Source organism: Silurus aristotelis (assembly GCF_946808225.1).
Source record: "Silurus aristotelis genome assembly, chromosome: 4".
Classification (NCBI taxonomy): Eukaryota; Metazoa; Chordata; class Actinopteri; order Siluriformes; family Siluridae; genus Silurus; species Silurus aristotelis.
This window is the reverse complement of record NC_139577.1, coordinates 9,757,660-9,778,591: the sequence shown is the minus strand read 5'-3', so window position 1 is coordinate 9,778,591 and position 20,932 is coordinate 9,757,660. Positions and strand designations below refer to the sequence as shown.

At 32.1% G+C, this 20,932-nt stretch overlaps 1 long non-coding RNA gene across 1 annotated transcript in view; it reads left to right on the top strand.

Annotated features, from left to right (window-relative positions):
- The window catches only part of LOC310725326, a 517,016-nt gene that overhangs the window by 112,157 nt on the left and 383,927 nt on the right, over positions 1 to 20,932 (top strand). The gene's annotated exons all lie outside the window — the stretch shown is intronic.

Genomic DNA, 20,932 nt, shown 5'->3' with positions numbered 1-20,932 from the left:
GCATAATTTTATTAAAGACCTTTAAAAGGTTAAATAACAACGGAAAACGAAATGGTGACATGACAAATCTTGTTTGGACAAAAATATGACCTTTTTCATGAACAAATTATAGTCATTATGAAAATATGAGTTTTAATATTAAGCATACTTTTATGAAAATGTGTAATAAGGGGATAAAAACTAAAGTCATATGCCAAACGATGCTTTGACAAAAAATTTTAATTTTAATAAAAAATAAATAAATGATAGTTATTATAAAATATGAATTTTCATGTTCTTGAGAATAATTTAATGAAAAAACATTAAAAGGTTCAATAAATGAACGAAAATGAAATGGTAACTGGACACATCATGTTTTGACAAAAATGTCTTTTTTCATTTAAAAAAAAACAAATGATGAATAAAATAAATTTTCACATTCGTTGGAATAATGTGAAGGGGGAAAAAAAAGTTAAAAGGTGCAATACATAAATGAAAAACCAAAAGGTGACATGACAAATCATGTCTTTCCAAAAATGCGACTGTTTTTTTAAAAAAAAGAATTGATAATGCTAAAATTATACATTTCATAATTTTAAGCAAAATTACATTAAAAACCGTTAAAGTGTCTAATTTTTTACAATAATGCCTTTTCTTATAAAAAAAAATTATAATTATTAAACCTATATATGTGGATCACGAAAGAATTAATATAAAAATATGAATTTTCATAATTGAAAGCATAATTTTATTAAAGACCGTCAAAAGGTTCAAAATGTAATCGATAAACGAAATGGTGACTGACAAATAATTTTTGGAGAAAAAAATGACTTTTTTCATTAAACAGTTATTTTTAACATATGATTTTTTCATATTATATACATTAATATATTTTTCATATTATTTACATTTATGAAAATCAGTTAAAATGTGTAATACGAAATTACAAAAGTTTGGTAATATTGAATGTTCATTAACATAATTTTATATACTGTATATATATATATATATATATATATATATATATATATATATATATATATATATATATATATATATATATATATATGAAATTAGGTACAATATCGTTAACAAAAATTAAACGGTGCAATAAGTAAACAGACTTTTAATATGACAGTTATTATAATGTTAATTAGCATAATTTCATGAAAACTGTTAAAGGGTCCAGTATGTAAATGAAAAACAAAAAGGTGACTGACAAATCATGTTTTTACAAAAATGCGACTGTTTTCTTAAAAAAATATAAATATGAAAATATGAATTTTTATTTTCTTGAGAATAATTGATGAAAAAACGGTAAAAAGGTGCAATTAGTGAACAAAAAACAAAAAGCTGACATGACAAATAATGTTTTGACAAAAAAATTAACTTTTTCATAAAAAGAACTGATAGTTATGAAATTATAAATTTTCATAATCATAAGAATAATTTCATTAAACACTGTTTTAAGGCTCAATATCTGAGCGAAAAACGAAAGGTGACATGACAAATCATGTTTTTACAAAACCTTTTTTTTTCACTTTCTACTGGCCTGTTTTCTGGAGTGACTATTGGTCCATATATGCGAATATCTCTTCCAGTTCGCTGCGAAGCTGAGTATTATACTATATTAATGCAGAGTAATGGTTATATGTATAAAGCTTAGATTGAAACTAATATAGGCGATGTTATGTTATCTGAAGCATATTGCTAAATTATATTATATATTACTAGATTTTACTACTGATAGCTGACCAAAAGTTAAATCACATAGGTGAACTTTATGCACCCTATTATGCACGATGAGTCAAGACTTAATGCAGTCTCTCTGTTTCCTAACCCTAACCCTGTGTTTAAACACACAGGCAACTCCATACATGACTTCTGACTGAATTTTGCACCTGCACTCACTAACCCTATTAAACTCGGCTTTCAAGTCAAGTCAAGTCAAGTCAAGTTCATTTCTATAGCGCTTTTCACAACAGACATTGTCTCAAAGCAGCTTTACAGAAATCAACAGTCAAGGTGAATGGTGTGCATTTATCCCGATGAGCAAGCTGTGGCGACTGTGGCAAAGAAAAACTCCCTTAAATGTCATGAGGAAGAAACCTTGAGAGAAATCAGACTCAAAAGGGGAACCCATCATCATTTGGGTGACATCAAGAGTGTGATTATAGTCATTAAACAATACATATCACTGGAGAGTGAGAACTAACATGAGCATGCAAAATGAATAAGCAAAATGACAAATCATGTTTTTACAAAAATATGACTTTTTTCATAAATAATAATCATAAAACTATGAATTTTCATATTATTGAGATATATTTCATAAATTTTTTTTAAACTGTACTATAAGTGAGGGAAAAAGGAAAGGTGAAGTAAAACGTTTGGACAAAGATGACATTTGATAAAAAATTGTATTATGAAAATAAGATTTATGTTCAATTGCATAATTATCCTAATACCCATAAAAATAGGCAATAAACATACAAAAAACTAAAAGGTGAGATGACAAATCAAGTTTTGATGAAAATATGATTTTTTTCTTTAAAAAATGTTTTTATTTTCTTAAGAATAATTTCATGAGAAACTGTTTAAAGGTCAAATAACTGAACATAAAACAAAAATGTGACATGACTATGTTGTTACAAAAATATTTCTCTCATATAAATTATTTTCACAATATTAATTTTTAAATTCTTGATAATATTTTCATGATAAATGTTAAATAGTACAATAAGTGAATGGAAAACGAAAAGGTGAAATGACAAATCATGTTTTGACAAAAATCATAAAAATAATGATAATCATGAAACTATGAATTTTCATATTCTTGAGAAATATTTTATGAGAAAAACGTTGAAAGGTAGAATAAGTGAACAAAAACAAAAATGTGAAATAAAACGTTTGGACAACAATATGACTTTTGATTAAAAAAAAATTATTTTGAAAATATGATTTTGTATTTTCATTAGCATAATTATCTGAAGAATGTTGTTACTTCTACCCCATGTCCGAGTAGAAATTACAATTGAGTGGCTCAATACTCATATTAGTTTTAGCTATTCACTAATCAATTACCATTAGTGTCAAAACTTCAAATAATACACAAACAAACCAAATTAAGACATTTTCTAGTCACAAATGCGAAGGAGCAAATCAGCTTTATTGCAGTCAATTCAGGCCCGTCCCATGGAGCTCTCGGTAGAGAACCATCTTAACAGCAATGGCACCCGTCAGCTTTCACATGCGAGTGCGAATTTGATATAAACAGTCCCTACTTTTTATATCAGACACCTAGTAAAATTTACATATTTTGTCTAATATCTCCTTCCTCATAATTTACGTACACCAATCATTTTACGGGGCTTTGCATATCCCACCTTTTGCTCATGTGTTTTCTGGTAAGTTTATACCTATTCTTAGTCAAATTCCACCCATTTCCAGGAGGCCTCGATCACCTCCGTACGATTCGAATTTACATATACAAAAAATATCTATTGATAGTGACCTTGTCTTAAAAAAAATCCCCCGATCGTGCACTTTGTACACAACAATGTAACAGATCATCCCCCGCAATATTCACACCTTTTCTTAAAATCTCGTCTGTTTTTTATTCTATGTTTGCAAATAATCCTTTGTTTTGTTTTGTGTAGACTTGCTATAGAAACGTGTTTTTTACTAGTTTTACAAACCAGGGCTTTAGTTTAAACACACCAGCACTTTTCTCCAAATGCTTTTCCTAGCTCTCGTCTTTTACATATCCATCCATCTTCTTCCGCTTATCTGTAATTCGGGTCGCGGGGGCAGCAGTCTAAGCAGATTCCCCAGACACTTCTCAGTGTGGGGTATAGTTAAGGCATTTTGCCTGAATGCTGCTTGCTTATGTTACTATTTTTATTTTATGTTATACTTTCTTAACTTTTCCTTCCTGCCGACACCCTTTGCCTGGTGTACGTGGTTACCACTTTCTACTGGCCTGTTTTCTGGAGTTACTTCTTCTTCTTCTTCCTCCTCTATGGGCTGCTCCCATTAGGGGTCTCCACAGCGGATCATCCGTCTCCATACCACCCTGTCCTCTACATCTGCCTCTTTCACACCAACTACCTGCATGTCTTCCCTCACCACATCCATTAACCTCCACCTTGGCCTTCCTCTTTTCCTCCTTCCTGGTGGCTCTATCCTCAGCATTCTTCTACCAATATAACTCATGTCCCTCCTCTGCACATGTCCAAACCATCTCAATCTCGCCTCCCTCACCTTGTCAGCAAAACATCCTACATGGGCTGTCCCTCTAATAAATTCATTTCTAATCTTGTCCATCCTCGTCACTCCCAACGAAAACCTTAACATCTTCAGCTCTGCTACCTCCAACTCCGCCTCCTGTCTTTTACTCAATGCCATTGTCTCTAATCCATACAATACCGTAGGTCTCACCACAGTCCTATTAACGTTCCCTTTCATTCTTGCAGATACCCTACTATCACAAATCATTCCTGTCACTCTTCTCCACCCACTCCACCCTGCCTGCACTCTTTTCTTTACTTCTCTAACACACTCTCCATTACTTTGCACTGTTGACCCCAGGTACCTGAACTCCTCCACCTTCTCCACCTCTTCTCCCTGTAACTGCACCACTCCACTGCCCTCCCTCTCATTTATGCACATGTACTCTGTCTTACTCCTAGTGACTTTCATTCACCTTCTCTTAAACCTGCTTACTACTCTCACCACATATCACAATATCATCCGCAAACATCATAGTCCAGGGAGACTCCTGTCTGACCTCGTCCGTCAACCTGCCCATCACCACTGCAAACAGAAAAGGGCTCAGGGTCGATCCTTGATGCAGTCCAACCTTCACCCTGAACCAGTCTGTAATTCCTACTGCACACTTCACTGCTGTCACACTGTCCTCATACATGTCCTGCACCATCCTCACATACTTCTCTGACACACCTGACTTCCTCATACAATACCACAACTCCTCTCTTGGCACTCTGTCGTACGCTTTCTCTAAATCCACAAACACACAATGCAATTCCCTCTGTCCTTCTCTATACTTCTCCATCAACATTCTCAAAGCAAATAATGCATCTGTGGTGCTCTTCCTCGGCATGAAACCATACTGTTGCTCACAGATGGTCACCACTTCTCTCAGCCTGGCTTCCACTACTCTTTCCCATAACTTCATGGTGTGAGTGATCAACTTAATTCTCCTGTCATTACTGCAGGTCTGCACATCTACCTTATGCTTAAAGATCGGTACCAGCACACTCCTTCTCCATTCCTCAGGCATCCTCTCACCTTCCAGAATCTAATTAAACAATCTGGTTAAAAACTCCACTGCCATCTCTCCTAAACATCTCCACGCTTCTACAGGTATGTGATTTGGTCCAACCGACTTTCCACTCTTCATCCTCTTAATCGCTGCTCTCACTTCCTCATTACTAATCCTATCCACATTCTGCTTCACCAACTCCACATCATCCAACCTTCTCTCTCTCTGATTTTCCTCATTCATCAGCTGCTTAAAATACTTCCTCCACCTTCTCAACACACTCTCCTCACTAGTCAACACATTTCCATCTCCATCCTTTACTACTCTAACTTGCAGTACATCCTTCCCAGATCAGTCCCTCTGCCTGGCCAATCGGTACAAATCCTTTTCTCCTCCCTTAGTGCCCAACCTCTCAAACAGCTCCTCATATGCCTTTTCCTTGGCCTTCGCCACATCCCTCTTTACCCGCTGCCACATCTCCGTGTACTCCTGCCTACTTTTCTCATCACTCTGTCGATCCCACTTCTGTTTTGCCAACCTCTTTCCCCTTATGCTCTCCTGCACTTCCTCATTCCACCACCATGTCTCTTTGTCTTCCTTTCTATTTCCAGATGTCACACCAAGTACTTTTTTAGTTGCCACCCTCATCACTCCTGCAGTAGTTACCCAATCATCCAACACCTGTTCACCACCACCGAGCCCCTGTCTGACCTCTTCCCTGAACCTCACACTACACTCTTCCTACTTCAGTTTCCACCATCTTATTCTTCTTTCAGTCCTCACTCTCCTCCTCTTCTTCTTCGCCTCCAAAACCATCCTACAGACCACCAACTTAAGGAGAGGAATGTAGAAGGGCAGATGGTGGTAGATTTTGCTAAAAGGATGAAACCATACCTCCCCATCACCTCCTCATCACCCCTGTTCCCTTCACCTACATGCCCATTAAAGTCTGCCCCAATCACCAATCGTTCTTTTCTAGGTACACCATTTACCACTCCATCGAATTCACTCCAGATCCTTTCCTTCTCCTCCATCACACAGCCGACTTGTGGAGCATAGGCACTGATGACATTTATCATCATCCCTTCAACTTCCAGCTTCACGATTATTACCCTATCAGAAACTCTCTTCACCTCCACTACACTCTTACTGTACTCTTCCTTCAGAATCACCCCTACACCATTTCTCTTTCCATCCACACCATAATAGAACAGTTTAAACCCACCTCCAATGTTCCTGGCCTTACTCCCTTTCCACTTGGTCTCCTGAACACACAACATATCTACCTTTCTCCTATTCATCATATCAGCTATCTCTCTCCCTTTACCAGTCATAGTACCAACATTTAAAGTACCAACCCGAACCTCCACTCTCCTACACTTCTACTTTTCCTGCTGTCTCTGTAGACGTCTTCCTCCTCTCCTTCTCCTCCTTCGGCCAACAGTAGCCCAATTTCCACTGATACCCTGTTGGCTAACGATACCTGTGGCGGTCGTTGTTAACCCGGGCCTCGACCGATCCGGTATGAAATTCTTATTTGTGATCCGCATATTCGATTTGGCACGTTACGCTGGATGCCCTTCCTAACGCAACCCTCCCCATTTATCCGGGCTTGGGACCGGCACTAAGAGTGCACTGCCTTGTGCCTCCCTAATGGCTGGGTTGTTTTCTGAAGTGACTATTGGTCCTTATATGCGTCTCTATTTTCCACCTCGAATATCTCTTCCGGTTCATACTCATGGCGCCTCTACCGTTTTCCCCTTTTTTTTCTAAAACTGCCTGTTTTTCTAATCCCTAACCTAATCAGTCAGCCGCATCTGCTCACTCGCCTATATAACATTAATTACATTTACAAGCATTTTGATTATATAAAGTATGCTTAACTTTATATATGATAAACTTTACTCTAAACCATGAGAGTTCTCTGCGAAGCTGAGCATTAATGCTGAGTAATGGTTATATGTATAAAGCTTAGATTTAAACTAATATAATTCAATTCAATTCAATTCATTTTTATTTGTGTAGCGCTTTTAACAATGAACATTGTCTCAAAGCAGCTTTACACAGATAATGTGGTGATTAAAAGTGAATATGTTTTTTATAAGTAAGTTTGTCCATGACGAGCAAGCCGGTGGCGACTGTGGCAAAGATAAACTCCTCGAGATGGCATAAGGAAGAAACCTTGAGAGGAACCAGACTCAGGAGGGAACCCATCCTCATCTGGGTTTCACCGAATGTCCATTTGCATATGCATTACCAGGACATCCACCTGGTAATGCATAACTTTCCTACTATTTTTGCTGTTATTATTATTTTCTATTATATGTTATTATATTTATATTTGTTATCATTATATTATAAACCGAACTAGCTAAATCTCTCAACAATAAACTTAAAAAGGTGCAATAAAAAAACGACAAACAAAAAGGTGACATGTCAAGTTTTGCCGAAAACTTCGACTTTTTTTCATAAATATAATTATGAAAAAAAAAATAATAATTGTGAAAATATAAATTTTTATATTAAATTATCATATCTGAAGTTTGATTATCGTTAGCAAATTTTCAATAAAGATTGTTAAAAGGTTACATAACTAAACAAAAAACAAAATGGTGACATGACAAATCATGTTTGGACAAAAGTATGACTATTTTCATTAAAAAATATATATTTAATATTATTTTTCATATTAAGCATACATTTATGGAAATCTGTGAATGAAAACAAAAACATCACATGCCAAACCATGTTTTGACAAAAAAAATATATATATATTTTATACAAAAATAAATAAATGATAATTCTAAAATGTGAATTTTTATATTCTTATAAAAATAATTTTATGAATAACCAGTAAAATAGGCAAAAACTGACAAAACATGTTAGACAAAAATATTACTTTTGATGAAAAAACAATTATAGTTGTTATGCATAATTTCATTTAAGACCATTGAAAGGTTAAATAACGGAACGAAAAACTAAATGGTGACTTGACAAATCATGTTTGGACAAAAGATAACTTTTAATAAAACAAAAACAAAAACAAATAAACAATAGTTATTATGAAACGAATTTTTATATTTTTCAAGCATAATTTTCTGAATAACCGGTTAAATTGGCAATAACAGAAAGAACAATAAAAAAGTGATAAAGAAATATTGAAATTATGAATTTTCATAATCTTAAACATATCATTAAAAAAAGTCAATAACTAAACAAAAAACGAAAAGGTGACATGACAAATCAAGTTTTGATAAAAACACCACTTTTTTCATAAAATGAAATGATAGTTATTTTGTAAAAATGACGTTTCATATTCTAATGCATAATTTCAAGAAAGCACATTTAACGGTGCAATAAGTGAACGAAAATGAAAAGCTGAAACAACAAATAATTTTTTTCTACATTTTGACATAAAAAAATTATATGAAAATATACATTTTCATATTCTTGAGAATAATTTCATGAAACGGGTAAAAGGTACAATGAGCAAATGAAAAACGAAAAGGTGAAATGTCACAATTATATTTTGACAAAAAAAAAAATGACCGTTACCATAAAAAGAAATGGTAGTTATTATGAAAGTATTAATTTCATAATCATAAGCATAATTTCATTAAACGGGGTTAAACGGTACAATGATTGAACGAAAAACAAAAAAGGTAAATGACTAATCATGTTTTGACAAAGATCTGACTTTTTTCATAACAAATATATGATAATGACAATATGAATTTTCATATTATTGAGAATAATTTAATGAAAAACCATTAAAAGGTGCAATAAATAAACGAAAATGAAATGGTAACAGGACAAATCATGTTTTGTCAAAAATTACTTTTTTGCATATAAAAAAAGATTGAAAAACATTTTGAATTTTTATATTCGTAAGAATAATTTAATCAAAAAACGTTAAAAGGTGCAATACATAAATGAAAAATGAAAAGATGACATGACAAATTATATTTGGACAAAAATATGATTTTAATATGACAGGTATTATGAAAATAAGACTTTTGTAAAAAAAAAAAAAACATGATAATTATTTAAATATAAATATGAAAAATATGATATGATATAATAAAATATGCCTCCCTAATGGCTGGGTTGTTTTCTGGAGTGACTATTGGTCCTTATATGCGTCTCTATTTTCCACCTCGAATATCTCTTCCGGTTCATACTCATGGCGCCTCTACCGTTTTCCCCTTATTTTTCTAAAACTGCCTGTTTTTCTAATCCCTAACCTAATCAGTCAGCTGTATCTGCTCACTCGCCTATATAACATTAATTACATTTACAAGCATTTTGATTATATAAAGTATGCTAAACTTTATATATGATAAACTTTACTCTAAACCATGAGAGTTCTCTGCGAAGCTGAGTATTAATGCTGAGTAATGGTTATATGTATAAAGCTTAGATTTAAACTAATATAATTCAATTCAATTCAATAAATTTTTAGTTGTATAGCGCTATTAACAATGAACATTGTCTCAAAGCAGCTTTACACAGATAATGTGGTGAATATGTTCTTTATAAGTAAGTTTGTCCCTGACGAGCAAGCCGGTGGCGACTGTGGCAAGGATAAACTCCCCGAGATGGCATAAGGAAGAAACCTTGAGAGGAACCAGACTCAAGAGGGAACCCATCCTCATCTGGGTTGCACCGAATGTCCATTTATAGCAGATATACGATGTTGCGGGGTACAGTGATGATGATCAGAAGCGAAAAGTAGTCCTGAGTGAATGTAGCAGACTGTTGACATTAACTACAGTCCAATCCATCCTCAAAGCGCCCGTTCTTACTCCGGAGTTTCATGGAACCACCCAAGGCGTTGATGAGAAACGGTCCCAAGCTGCGCAGAGTGGCCTCCAGTTGAAGAGAGAGAGCGAGAGAGAGAGAGAGAGAGAGAGAGAAAGAGAGAGAGAGAGAGAGAGAGAGAGAGAGAGAGAGAGAGAGAGAGAGAGAGAGAGAGAGATAGAACGAGAGAGCGAGAGCGCGAGAGAGAGAGAGAAGAGGAGGAGAAGGATATGGATTATTATGTGTCTTTATTGTTGTATAAAAGTTAATATCACTGTGCAGTCCATAACTGTGGGGCTTTATAAGTGAAAGATCTGCCCCCTGCTGTAATCTTCATTATTTGAGGAACCAGCCTGCACCTTTTGATCTAAGTAGGCGTGGAGGATCATCCTGGAACAGAAGTTCAGTCAGATACTGCGGTGCGAGACCATTAAGTGCTTTACGTCAGTAGTAGTATTATATAATCAATGTGATATTTGATTGGGAGCCAGTGTAGACTGATTAAAACAAGAGTAATGTGGTCAAATTTCCTAGATCTAGTGAGGACTCTTGCTGCTGCATTCTGAACTAACTGAAGCTTATTTATGCACTTACTCGAACACCCAGACAGTAAAGAGTTACAGTAGTCTAATCTAGATGTAACAAAAGCATGAACTAGTTTTTCTGCACCCTGTAACCACAACATATTTCAAATTTTAGCAATATTTCTAAGGTGAGAGAAGGCGATCCTGGTAATATTATTCACGCAAGCATCAAAGGAAAGACTAGGGTCAATAATAACACCAAGGTCTTTGACAGCTGTACACGCTGAGACAGAAACACCATCCAGAGATGCTACATAATCGGAAAGTTTGCTTCTAGCTGCATGTGGTACTAGTAAAAGTGCTTCCGTCTTATCTGAGTTGAGCAGAAGAAAGTTATCAAGCATCCATCGTCTCATGTCCTTTACAGACTCCTCAACATTGTTAAGCTGATCTCTCTCATCTGGCTTTGCTGAAATATACAACTGTGTATCATCAGCATAGCAATGGAAGCGAATACCATGTTTATGTATAAATTCACCCAGAGGCAGCATATATAAAGAGAAAAGCAGTGGGCCTAAGACAGATCATTGCGGAACACCAAACTTTACCTCAGAGAGTGTGGAGATCTCACCATTTACATCAACAAACTGATAGCGATCAGTCAAATAAGACCTGAGCCAAGTGAGAGCTATTCCCCTGATCAGAGGCCAATAGCGGGTCATTTACCACCTTAACTAGCGCCGTCTCTGTGCTATGATGAGGCCTAAATCCTGACTGATACATTTAAAAAATGTTCATAAGTAGATGTGAGTATAAATGCTATGCTACAACATTTTCTAAAATCTTGGATATAAAGGGGAGATTTGATATTGGCCTGTATTTGGACAGCTGACATGGGTCAAGGTCAGGTTTCTTAATTAGGGGCTTGATAACTGCCAGTTTGAAGGATTAGGTAGATAACCAGTGCTAATGGAAGAGTTTATTATTTTTAAAACAGGTTCAATTACCTCTGGAATTATCTGTTTTTGGAAACTTGTAGGCAAGGGATCGAGAATACAGGTTGATGAGGAATTCAATGAAATTAAGTCATTCTCATGAATAGGAGTTAAGCTTTGTAATTGATTGTTATAATTGCACTTCTGTCTACAGGGTTACTTGTAAAATAATTTGGATTTATATAAACCGTCTGGATTTCATGCCTTGTGTTTTGAACTTTATTATTAAAAAAGTTCATAAAATCATTTCTACCTAATGATGGTGTGCATGTTAGTGCAGTGCTTTTATTTCCTGTTAATTTTGCTACCGTGCTGAATAAAAATCTAGGATTATGCTTGGTATTTTCTATGAGGGTGGAGAAATATTCTAATCTAGCAGCACTAAGAGATTTTCTATTATTTAGGAGGCGCCATTTACGTTCTAATTTCTGAGTGGTCTGTTTTAAGGTGCGCGTATGATCATTATACCACTGTGCTAATTTTTTCTCCCTGATCATTTTGGTCTTAAGGGGAGCTACATCATCTAGATTCTGGGTATTTAGTGGCCCAGTCAAGCTCTGCGGGGTCAGACGGAGATCTATTTAATATTGTAATTTCTGGAAGATTATTGATATTGATCAGCTGTAGCTGACGTGAATGTACGCTTAACATGGTAACGTGGTGAGGTACTAATGCAATGACTGAGGCAGATTTTAAAAGTGATGAGATAAATAGCTTTAGACTGTGGAACTATGACTAAGTTTATTATTTTTTATCCAAATGTTAACAACAAATCAAGAGTGTGTCCACCACAATGAGTGGGTCCTATAACATTCTGATTAATTCCAACTGACTCTAGAATGGACACATCTGCTGCTCTTAAGGAGTCTTCCTGATTATCAAAATGAATATTAAAGTCACCAACAATTAATACTTTGTCTAAAGAATTAGCTAAATTTGTGATTAAATCTGCAAATTCTATGAAAAAATCAGAGTAGGGCCCTGGGGGTCTATAAATAATCATTAGTGGAATTGACTGACTGGACCTGCTTTTGGACACTAAATATTTTGTGTTGGTGTAAAGAACTTTAAATGTTTTACATTTGTGTTTAGTCTTTTGTGTGACGCTTAGATTATTATTATAAATAGCTGCGACTCCGCCTCCTCTGCCATAAACTCCGACCAGGAGTTTAAAATAATGTGTTTGACAGAAACGTGGATTAAACCGAATGAATATGTAGCATTAAATGAAGTCCTCCTGAGTATGTAATAATTTCGTTTGTAGTTAGCGCTTTTGATGTGAGAGATCTAATATTCAACAATTCTATCTGTAGATCAGAGGTGCTGGCTGTGCGTTCAGTCCTATTTAATTTAATGTTAATCAGGTTAACTAAACAGACATGTGAATGGTGTGCATTTTTCCCTGATGAGCAAGCCTGTGGCAAGGAAAAACTCCCTTAGATGTCATGAGGAAGAAACCTTGAGAGGAACCAGACTCAAAAGTGGAACCATCCTCATTTGGCTGACATCAAGAGTCTGATTATAGTCATTTAACAATACAGAACACTAGAGAGTGAAAATTAACATGAGCACTGGAATGTGTGATTATAAGTGATGTTCTTTCTACAGTCATTATGTTTATAAAACTAGGAGCTACTGAGCAACTCATAAAATAGTTCAACATTTGCGATCATCACAGATTCAACACCAGATTCTCCATTCCAGCACTTTTAATCACTCCAGGGGGTCCAATGTCAAACCTCCACAAATGAAATGGGATCCAATTGGCATTGGTATGTCTCTGGGTGGTACCGGAAGTTTGCGAGTTCGGCATCTATTTCTTTAAAGGTCCATAATCTTCATGAGGTGGGACGTGACTGGAGCTGGCCGGATGCCTCGGGATGGGGAGAGAAATTAGTGTAGCTGCTGTTAATGATATTAACAGCACAAGTTGATAATGTGCATTTGATCAGATGTACTGGAGCACAAGTTTATGATATGTGACGTATGTTATGTGTAGGCTACAGTGGCCGAGAAGTGCAAAACACATTAACAAATCCGAAAACAAATCCGAAAACAAATTAACAAATCCAAAAACAAAACAACAAATCCAAAAACAAATTAACAAATCCAAAAACAAAACAACAAATCCAAAAACAAATTACCAAATCCAAAAACAAATTAACAAACCCAAAAACAAATTAACAAATCCAAAAACAAATTAACAAATCCAAAAAAAATGAACACATCCAAAAACAAAACAACAAATCTGAAAACAAATTAACAAATTCAAAAACAAAACACCAAATCCAAAAACACATTAACAAATCCGAAAACAAATTAACAAATTCAAAAACAAATTAACAAATCCAAAAAACACAACAACAAGTCAGACAAACCAGAAAAGGTAGGTATAGTTTGCGAATGGAAACTTACAGATAATTGGACAAGACACCTGTCATTGAAGATATACAGGTGAGTGACAGGTGTCTCGTCCAATGATCTGTAAGTTTCCATTCGCAAACTATACCTACCTTTTCCGGTTTGTCTGACTTGTCGTTGTGTTTTTTGGATTTGTTAATGTGTTTTGTGCAACGATTCAGACAAACCGGAAAAGGTAGGTAGTTTGTGAATGGAAACTTACAGATCATTGGACGAGACACCTGTCATTCACCTGTATATCTTGACTGACAGGTGTCCTGTATTCCACTTTCTCCTTGCTTGCCAATGTTTATTTCTGTTATTTTTTATATTTAAAGGTGCACTAATCCAAATAATATGAAAAAGTTTAAAGTAAATGGACAATTTTACACATGTACAAGAAACAAAGTTATAAGATTTCATACGTCCTGTATATTTTGAATGACAGGTGTCTCATCCAATCATCTGTAAGTTTCCATTCACAAACAAATCTAACAAATTAGAAAACACTAACAAATCCAAAAAAATTTACAAATTTTGATAATTTTAAGCATAATTTCATTTAAGACCATTAAAAGGTTAAATAACGGAACGAAAAACTAAATGGTGACTTGACAAATCATGTTTGGACAAAAGATAACTTTTAATTAAAAAAAAAACAAAAACAAATAAACAATAGTTATTATGAAAACGAATTTTTATATTTTACAAGCATAATTTTCTGAATAACCGGTCAAATAGGCAATAACAGAAAGAACAATAAAAAAGTGATAAAGAAATTCTGAAATTATGAATTTTCATAATCTTAAACATATCATTAAAAAAAGTCAATAACTAAAAAAAAACGAAAAGGTGAATGACAAATCAAGTTTTGATAAAAACACGACTTTTTTCATAAAATGAAATGATAGTTATTTTGTAAAAATGACGTTTCATATTCTAATGCATAATTTAAAGAAAACACGTTTAACGGTGCAATAAATAAACGAAAATGAAATGGTAACAGGACAAATCATGTTTTGTCAAAAAAGACTTTTTTGCATATAAAAAAAAAAGATTGAAAAACATTTAGAATTTTTATATTCGTGAGAATAATTTCATGAAAAACTGGTAAAAGGTGCAATACATAAATGAAAATGTGACTTTTAATATGACAGGTATTATGAAAATATGACTTTTGTAAAAAAAAAAAAAAGATAATTATTTAAATATAAATATGAAAAATATAAAATATGATTTAAAAATAGCATAATATCCTGAATAACTGTTTAAAGGAGCAATAAGTAAGTAAAAAATAAAAAAATTTGGTAATTATGTTAATTGGTACAATGATTGAATGACAAACGAAAAGGTTACATAACAAATAATGTTTTACAAAAAAAATATTTTTTTCATGAAAAAAATAAGAATGTTTATATTCTTGAGATAATTTTCATGAAAAAACGTCAAATTGTAAAGTATGTGAATGGAAAACGAAAAGGTAAAATGACAAATCATGTTTTTACAAAAATATGACTTTTGTCATAAAAAACAATCATGAAACTATGAATTTTCATAATATCGAGAAATATTTCATTAAAAATGTTAAACGGTACAATAAGTGAACGAAAAACGAAAAGGTGAAATAAAACCTTTGGACAAAAATATGACTTGATAAAAACAATATTATGAAAATATAATTTTGTATATTCATTAGCATAATTATGTGAATAACTGTATAAAATAGGCAATAAGCAAACGAAAAATTAAATGACATTGTTTTTACAAAAATATTTTTCTCATTAAAAAATAGACAATATGAATTTTCCTATTCTTGATAATATTTTCATGATAAACTTAAATAGAACAATACGTGAATGAAAAACGAAAAGGTGACGTTTTCATTTCCGTGAGAATAATTTCATGAAAAACTGTTAAAAGTTGCAATAAGTGAACAACAAACGAAAAGGTGACATGACAAATCATGTTTTTACAAATGTATGACTTGTTCCATGAAAACGTATGATTGTATCATGAAAATCTGAATTCATATTCAGGAAATATTCATATTCATGAATTCATATTCATTATAATTTCATGAAAAACCGTTTAAAGGTCCAATAAGGGAACGATAAATGAGTAGGTGAAATGACAAATCATGTTTGACAAAAATATAAACATTTTTATTAAAAGAAATGTACTTTCTTTCGGAGAGCGCTGCATCTTAACCACTAGACCACCAGGGGACCTATTTTTATTAAAAGAAATGATAGTTATTAATTCTCATAATCGTAAGAATACTAAAAAGGCTAAATAATTGAACGGAAAAGGAAAAGGTGACATGAAAAAGGTTTTTACAAAAATATTTTTTTAATGAAATAAATATAATTGTGAAAATATAAATTTTTCATATTCTTGAGAATATTTTCATAATAAATGGAAAACAAACAGGTGAAATGACAAATCAAGTTTTTAAAATCTGACCCTTTCATAAAAAGAAATGGTAATTATGAACATCTGAATTGTGATTATTGTTTGCATAATTTCATTAAAGACCGTTAAAAGGTTAAATAACTGAACGAAAAACGAAATGGTGACATGACAAATCATGTTTGGACAAAAATATGACCTTTTTCATAAAAAGAATTAGTTATTATGAAAATATGATTTTTCATATTAAGCATACATTTATGAAAATCTTTTAAATGTTTAAATGTGTAATAATTGAATATAAAAAGTCACATGCAAACCATGTTTTGACAAAAAAAATTATTTTTAATAAAAAAGTAAAATAAACGATAGTTATTATGAAAATATGAATTTTCATATTATGCTGAAAATTATTTTAATAAGTGAACGGCAAAAACAAAAAGGTGACATGACAACTCATGTATTAACAAAAATTTTTTTTTTTTTCATAAAAATAAATTATAATTATGAAATTATGAATTTGCATCATCGTAAGAATAATGTCATTAAAACCGTTCAAAATGCAGTAAGTGAATAAAAAACGAATAGGTAATATTCCAGCATGTTTTTTACCAAAAAAAATAATTAGGAAATATGAATTTTCATTTTCTTGAGAGTAATTTTATGAAAAACTTTTAAAAGGCGCATTACGTAAACGACAAACCCAAATGTGACGAATCATGTTTTTACAAAGCTATGACATTTTTCAAAATAAAATATAAAAAAATTTGAATTTTCATATTCTTGAGAGAAATTTCATGAAAAACCGTTAAAACGGTACAATGATTGAACAAAAAACGAAATGTGAAATAAATGTTTTGACAAAGATTTGACTAATGAAAAAAAGATAATTGTGATTATGAATTTTCGTATTCTTGATATTAATTGAATGAAAAACCGTTAAAAGTTGCAATAAGTGAACAAAAAATTAAATGGTCACAGGACAAATAATTTCTTGACAAAAAATATTCATATAATAATTATGAAATTATAAATTGTCATAAAAACCGTTAGAAGGTGCAATAGGTGAACGACAAACAAAAAGCTGACAAAAGGAATCATGTTTTAACTAAAATTTCTTTTCATAAAAAAATTTATAGATATTATGAAAATAATAATTTTATATATTTTTGTATAACTGCATGAAACCCGTTAAAAGTAGCCAAAAGTAAACAAAAAAATGAATTGGTGACATTACAAATCACGTGCTGTGAAGAATGAGCTTCTGCGGCGCTGAAAACTGCGATTGAGAAAGCGGTTTTTCAATTAAAGCAAATCTGCTAATTTTTATGTTCAAATATTACATATTTATTATATTACATATATATATATATTACATGTTTTAGCAAAAATATTACTTTAAATAAAGAAATATGATAGTTATTATGAAAATAAAAATAATAAAATTCATAATTATATTTTGATAAAAAAAACTAATAAAAACAGTAAAAACTGAAGTAATCAGGCATAGAAAGTCATAAGTCATCAAAAATGCACCAACTGCTTATGTTTGGTAAGAAGGGTAAAGAATAAGCTTCTGAGACTATGAAAATGCGATTCCGCGAGTCTCAGCTTCGTAGCTCAAACAGAAAGCGGATTTACGAACTAATGCAAATCTGCACCTACAGCATGCAATTGACCACAATTTTTTCACGTTAATGATCAGATATTACAAATAAAAGCATGTTTTGGCAAAAAAATTACTTTAAATAAAGAAATATAATATCTATTATGTAAATATATATTTCATAATCATAATCATAATTTGATGAAAAACTATTAAAAACAGTAAAAACTGAAGTAATCAGGTGTAGAAAGTCATAATTCATCAACAATGCATCAACTTCTCATGTTTTGTATAACCGTGTATGTGCTGAGAAGAATGACGCTTTTGAGACTCTGCAAATGCGATTCCGCAAGTCTCAGCTTCGTAGCTCAAACAGAAAGCAGTTTTTCGAACTAAAACAAATCTGCACATACAACATGCAATTGTCCACAATTTTTTCACATGTTCATTAACGGGTATTACATATAAAAGCATGTTTTGGCTAAATTAATACTTCAAATAAAGAAATATGATAGTTTTTTTGAAAATATTTGATTTCATATTGATAATAATAATTTGCTGAAAAACTATAAAAAGAGTAAAAACTGAAGTAATCAGTTGTAGAAAGTCATCAAAAATGTATCAACTGCTTATGTTTTGTAAAAACGTGTAAGTGCTGTAAAGTATGAGCTTTTGAGACTATGAAAATGCGATTCCGCAAGTCTCAGCTTCGTAGCTCAAACAAAAAGCGGTTTTTCGAACTAAGGCAAATCTGCACATACAGCATGCATTTGACCACAATTTTTTTACTTGTTTATGATCAGATATTACATATAAAAACATGTTTTGGCAAAAGTATTTCTTTAAATATAGAAATTCAAAAGTTATTATGAAAAAATATAATTTCATATTCATAATCATAATTTGACGTAAAACTATTAAAAACAGTAAAAAACTGAACTAATCATGTTTAAAATGTCATGTCATTAAAAATGCATCAACTGCTCATGTTTTGTAAAAACGTGTAAATGCTGTAAAAAATAAGCGTCTGAGACTATGAAAATGCGATTCCGCAAGTCTCAGCTTCGGCGCTCAAACAGAAAGCGGTATTACTAACTAAGGCAAATCTGCACATACAGCATGCAATTGACCATACATTTTTCACATGTTTATGATTAGAAAATACATATAAAACCTTGTTTTGGCAAAAAAATACTTTAAATAAAGAAATTTAATAGTAATTATGAAAAAATATAATTTCATATTCTGAATCATAATTTGATGAAAAACAGTAAAAACTTAATTAACCAGGTGTAGAAAGTCATAGTTCATTAATAATGCATTAACTGCTCATGTTTTGTATAACCGTGTATGTGCTGAGAAGAATAAAGCTTTTGAGACTATAAAAATGCGATTCAGGAAGTCTCAGCTTCGTAGCTCAAACAGAAAGCGGTTTTTCGAAAATAAGGCAAATCTGCACATTCAACATGCAATTGACCACAATTTTTTCACAAGTTTATGATCAGATATTTCAAATAAAAGCATGTTTTGGCAAAAAAATACTTTAAATAATAAAATTTAATTTCTATTATGTAAATATATATTTCATATTCATAATCATAATTTGATGAAAAACTATTAAAAACAGTAAAAACTGTAGTAATCAGGTGTAGAAAGTCATAATTCATCAACAATGCATCAACTTCTCATGTTTTGTATAACCGTGTATGTGCTGAGAAGCTCAAACAGAAAGCGGTTTTTCGAACTAAGGCAAATCTGCACATACACCATGCATTTGACCACAATTGTTTTTACTTGTTTATGATCAGATATTACATATAAAAGCATGTTTTGGCAAAAGTATTTCTTTAAATATAGAAATTCAAAAGTTATTATGAAAAAATATAATTTCATATTCATAATCATAATTTGATGAAAAACTATTAAAAAAACAGTAAAAACTGAACTAATCATGGTAAAAAGTCATGTCAATAAAAATGCATCAACTGCTCATGCTTTGTAAAAACGTGTAATTGCTGTAAAGAATGAGCTTCTGAGACTATGAAAATGCGATTCCGCAAGTCTCAGCTTCGTAGCTCAAACAGAAAGCGGTTTTACGAACTAAGGCAAATCTGCACATACAGCATGCAATTGACCATACATTTTTCACATGTTTATGATTAGAAAATACATATAAAACCTTGTTTTGGTGAAAAAATACTTTAAATAAAGAAATTTAATAGTAATTATGGAAAAATATCATTTTATATTCTGAATCATAATTTGATGAAAAACAGTAAAAACTGAATTAATCAGGTGTAGAAAGTCATAATTCATCAACAATGTATCAACTGCTTATACAACATGCAATTGACCACAATTTTTTCACATGTTCATGATCAGATATTACATATAAAAGCATGTTTTGGCTAAATTAATACTGCAAATAAAGAAATATTATAGTTTTTTTTTTAAATATATAATTTCATATTTATAATAATTATTTGCTAAAAATTTATTAAAAAGAATAAAAACTGAAGTAATCAGGTGTAGAAAGTCATAAGTCATCAAAAATGTATCAACTGCTTATGTTTTGTAAAAACGTGTGAGTGCTGTAAAGAATGAGCTTCTGAGACTATGGAAAATGCGATTCCGCAAGTCTCAGCTTCGAAGCCCAAACAGAAAGCGGTTTTACGAACTAAGGCAAATCTGCACATACAGCATGCAATTGACCACAAATTTTTCACATGTTTATGATTAGAAATTACATATGAAACCATGTTTTGGCAAAAAAATACTTTAAATAAAGAAATGTAATAGTTATTATAAAAAAATATATAATTTCATATTCTGAATCATACATTGATAAAAAACTTTTTAAAACAGTAAAAACTGAATTAATCAGGTGTAGAAAGTAATAATTCATCAACAATGCATTAACTTATCATGTTTTGTA